The sequence below is a fragment of the Temnothorax nylanderi genome, unplaced genomic scaffold (genome assembly GCF_030848795.1).
Source record: "Temnothorax nylanderi isolate EJ_2023f unplaced genomic scaffold, tnyl_v1.0 TNYL_tig0579_pilon, whole genome shotgun sequence".
Taxonomy (NCBI): domain Eukaryota; kingdom Metazoa; phylum Arthropoda; class Insecta; order Hymenoptera; family Formicidae; genus Temnothorax; species Temnothorax nylanderi.
This window is the reverse complement of record NW_027249641.1, coordinates 99,211-104,269: the sequence shown is the minus strand read 5'-3', so window position 1 is coordinate 104,269 and position 5,059 is coordinate 99,211. Positions and strand designations below refer to the sequence as shown.

General features: G+C 34.0%; 1 long non-coding RNA gene across 4 annotated transcripts; it reads left to right on the top strand.

Moving 5' to 3' along the window:
* The first annotated feature begins 980 nt into the window (after positions 1-980).
* LOC139784056 (uncharacterized) lies at positions 981-2,195 on the top strand. 4 transcript variants are annotated; one of them, XR_011721465.1, is made up of 3 exons: positions 981-1,202; positions 1,274-1,474; positions 1,539-2,194. It is a non-coding gene; the product is annotated as an uncharacterized lncRNA (long non-coding RNA). The 4 variants fall into 4 exon arrangements; XR_011721466.1 differs by having other exon boundaries at positions 981-1,192; positions 1,539-2,193; XR_011721464.1 differs by having other exon boundaries at positions 982-1,474; positions 1,539-1,750; positions 1,830-2,195.
* The last annotated feature ends 2,864 nt before the right edge of the window (positions 2,196-5,059 follow it).

Sequence of the window (5,059 nt, the reverse complement as noted above, 5' to 3'; positions counted from 1 at the left end):
GTCAGCGGAATTCCAGCTTTACTGCCCCGATAGCTGCTCTGCTCGTCTGAGGACCATTTTCCTCTTTCGGTTTTTCTTGGTCTACAACGAGGCATCTTAAATTGAAAATATAATTACAATTAATGATTAACAGAAAAATTGAAATTTTAACCTAAAATTCCGGCGTTACGCTGTCACTCGACGTTTGCAGGCATGTGCCCGATGGTTACAAGTGCGCCACGACTGCAATTCCCCCGTGCGAGCGACTACCGTTACCCCAAAAACCGAGTGAATTGTTTATATTAATAATAATATATTTATACGATGCCATCGTTTTAATATGGGCGAAATGGAAGCTAAAAAGAACCAAAAAAAGTCATAAAATAACGATTAGATGTAATTTTAACTACTAAAAATTTCGCAAAACTCTTATTAAAGTACATCGATTCTTATAAGAAAAAGGGCGTAAAATAAGAATCACCAGATTTTTATTAATTTATGTTGGTTTAATAGGCACGGCATAATAAATTACTCGATAATCATGTATGTAAACGGATAGAGACAAAAAAAGTTTGATATAACTGTTGGATTATGTAAAATACAGGTGACCGGCATTGCCTGATGACCGGCATTTCCCCATTCTCCCCTATTTATTTTACATTAATTATTATTTGCAATAATAATATGAAAAAATATTTATTTAACATTTATTTAATATTTATTTAATATTTACTTCAAATATTATTTTATAATAACTATTTTGTAAGAGATGTTTTATTGAGAGATTAATTGTAAGAGACCCTAAGAGCACAGTTGACGGAAAATCGACGGCAAGTCGACTTTTATAAGTCGACTTCTAGTCGACTTCTAAAAATGGCGGAAAGTCGACTAAAAGTCGACTTCTAAATAGTCGACTTCTAAAATGGCGGAAAGTCGACTAAAAGTCGACTTCTAAATAGTCGACTTCTAAAAAGACGGAAAACAGTCAAGCGGCGCGTCATGCATCATCAATATGGCGGCGAATCTCGAGGAGGCTGGAGGACCAGATGAGTGGACCAGAGTTTACGCGAGTGCGAGGAATACGTGCCGCGAGACAGGATACGATAAGACGCCAGATAGTTCTTGCAGGTATGGCGGATCAAGTCGCGAGAAAGGTTTTGCCCGACGAGGTAAAAGAGGATCAGGATAAGGCCAAGTGGAAACATGCTTACAGGTTAGGTATGGTGTGTTATTTATTATCATCGATAATTAAGACCTATTGAATGCGACCTCTCCATTCTGTATCATCTTTCAGAACACCAGAAATGAAGGAACCTGTGTTCATGCATTCTTCGTGCGTTCTACGGAAATCAGTCCGGAATAGGTGGTTTATAAAGAGGTGTACGAAACGAATAAGATGTACATGCGAGGTGTCACGGTGATAGAACCCGAATGATTGCCGAAATTCGCCCATGCTATGCCATCTTAGTGAACCATTGGTTGATCCACCGCCAAGGTAATTTTTATCACAATTGTTGCTTTATAATGTTTTTCCTACTTATTTATAAAGATATTTATAGATATAATCAATGAACCGGGAAGATCATTTGCCGCGTGTCTGGTACATTCGGAAAGGCCGAATGGGCACTACCATCGATGGATATAGATCATCCGTGGACGGTGTCAAGTGGTTAGCGTATTTCTTCTTGGAGGGTCAAGTGTGCCCTAAGCTGAAACGATTTGTCCCGTCGCTGCTGACGACACCTGGGAGCATCACCAAGTCATGGGCCAGGTAAATCGTTATTCTATCTCCTTTTGATTTCACGTTGATTCATCGAATAGATTACATCAATTCAATACGATTTTTTCAGGTTGATACCACGCACTCAAGCAATAGTACAAACGCTGCAGTCGCAGGGAGTCGTGTCCAAACACAAACTGCTAGAAATCTGGGGTTCGGATAAAAAATGTGAGATTTTAATTTATAAAATAATATTTAGATATTATCATAGACTTCTATACAATACTAGACCGCTGACAGACATCTCGCCCGTGATGCTTGCCGCCATGTTGATTTTAGTCAAGATATTCTATACTACTATTCTATACAAGTGGTTTTATACAAGATTTCTATACAATAGTCTGGCATATACAGAATGTCCAAAGAAAGGGTTTAATACTACAGGAGTAGTGGTTCGATTTCGGCATCCAAGTACGCTACACGTCGAAGGCATGACTTACAAACTTATTTATAAAAGAAATTAATTATTTATTAAGTACAGTGAGGAGCATAAATGAGTTCCGTTACCCGGTGAGCTACGGTGCAGAGCGGTGCAGATGAGCGCGCTACCTCTAGGTCGGTTACCGACCTACTTACAGCCACGGTCGATAAAAGGTTCAAATACAGAACCGCGAACGCGTAAAAATATTCAATCCCGCTGTATTGCTCGCGCGTGCATTTGATTAAAAGAACATTTTTAATACAATTTGATACACACAATTAATATTTATTACATACAATATAACAATCATAGGTGATTATGTAATTATAATTGTATTATGCATCTGCAACTATTATTCCACCGACTAAGTATGTGTTTACTGGAATAATATAATTATAGATAATATGATAATTATAATTACAACATAATTACCTATAATTATTCTATTGTATATGAAAAATTGTTTTGCGATATTTTATAATTTTTACGATGTCGTATTATTTTCAGTATCTTATTTATAAATAAATAAAATATTAAAATTAAAAGCCAAGTAATGTTACGGCCGATATTCCGAGCAATATTAGGGTATTAATAAAAAGCTATATATACATTTTGAATTATAATTATCGAGTCAACGTTTCGACCTACTTGGTCTTTCTCAGGGCATTACATTCAAACTTACAAGTAATATAAATAAAAATAATTATAACTGTTAGAGTTCACATTATCAACACTGAAAATTATAGTCATCGCCGATGGAACGATTACGACACGCAAAAGAAATAAAGTCAAAGCCAACTTCGAATTAAACGCCGTCACAGGCCACATAATTACAATAATTGTTACCGATTACAATAAATCCTGATCTGAGTTGCAGCTGACGGAGATGCTAATTTCGTGCATTTTCTGTATATTTTAAAAGGGGCAGTCCTCTGTATGATCCTGGTATCAGCCATGCTCAACGTCGGAAATTATCATGTCCAATATTAAATGGAAGTAGAGATCGGTTTTGCGTCAAGAACCTTTTAAAATATACAGAAAATGCACGAAATTAGCATCTCCGTCAACTGCAACTCAGATCAGGATTTATTGCAATAGGTAACAATTATTGTAATTATGTGGCCTGTGACGGCGTTTAATTCGAAGTTGGCTTTGACCTTATTTCTTTTGCGTGTCGTAATCGTTCATCGGCGATGACTATAATTTTCAGTGTTGATAATGTGAACTCTAACAGTTATTATTATTTTTATTTATATTACTTGTAAGTTTGAATGTAATGCCCTGAGGAAGACCAAGTAGGTCGAAACGTTGGCTAGATAATTACAATTCAAAATGTATATATAGCTTTTTATTAATACCCTAATTAATTAATATTGCTCGGAATATCGGCCGTAACATTACTTAGCTTTTGCTTTCGACGAGCGATAACACGTCCTATTTTTTTATATTAAAATTAAAGTAGGTAAATTAAGAATTAATCGGATACGAAATCTATTTTGTAATATTTTATGAATTCCTAGATTCTTCTAATTTGAACATTAAGTTTATAATGTGATTTTTATCCATTTTTGCTTTTTACAAAATGTCTTTCCTAACATTGAAATATCTTCTTATATAAGAAGAAAATATTTTTATATGTAAGTGATGGTATCTCGTGTTTATGGTAATTGGAATTATTTTCTGCGAAAGAGAAGCCATTTTTTATGTGCTATAAATTGTGAAGAAGTATATAAAGTCTGCGATATTATCACGTAGCTGTTAACCATTATTTTCACAAATATTATATTATTTTTATTATCTTTTTTATACAAAAAATTAAGGATTAAGCGGATAGAAAGATATTCGTAACATGATATAGGGGAGACCGGGGCTATATCTGTCTACGGGGGCTATGTGTCCACAGTACTGCTATTTCAAGTTTTAAGAGACAGATGTCTCTAACATTGTAACAAGTAGTTGAAAAATGCCCTACGTAAGATACTTAAATGTTGTTTGTTTTTTTGCAATGCCTCTCGCAGACGCTATATACGTTAAAAGAAAAGCGAAAACAATTATTCACATTTTTCGACGGTCGAAAAATTTGCTGTACGACAGTAGTTTAATTCAAATTAAAGTAAGCAATTCATAATATTATCAATTAATATATAGTTATCAGGTGTGAGAAGCGTCAAATCTTAATTCCTAACCTGATGACTCTAAACTATCATAACAGAAAGCGTTCCTTAACATCGATCAAAGATTCTTAGCATTATCGTGGCAGATTTTAATATTTTATTATTATTTTTCCGATCTTTTAATCTGACCCGAGTCGGGTCGAGTCAACAAATCGAAAATCGAAAACGCTATATGTTAGTGCACGATATATCATATTATCTAAAGAAATGATTACTGGACGGATTATTAAAATTCGCTCCAGGGCCAAGCAAAACAATCGGTTCTTTTCAGAACCACCAAATATTAAGACAAGGAACATCTCGAAACTCGAAACATCTCGACAACATATATTCGACATATACTCGACAACATACTTTCTATTCGTTTAATCCTTAATTTTTTGTAAAAAAGATAATAAAAATAATATAATATTTGTGAAAAGAATGGTTAACAGCTACGTGATAATATCGCAGACTTTATATACTTCTTCACAATTTATAGCACATAAAAAATGGCTTCTCTTTCTCAGAAAATAATTCCAATTACCATAAACACGAGCTACCATCACTTACATATAAAAATATTTTCTTCTTATATAAGAAGATATTTCAATGTTAGAAAAGACATTTTATAAAAAGCAAAAATGGATAAAAATCGCATTATAAACTTAATGTTCAAATTAGAAGAATCTAGAAATTCATAAAATATTACAAAATAGATTTCGT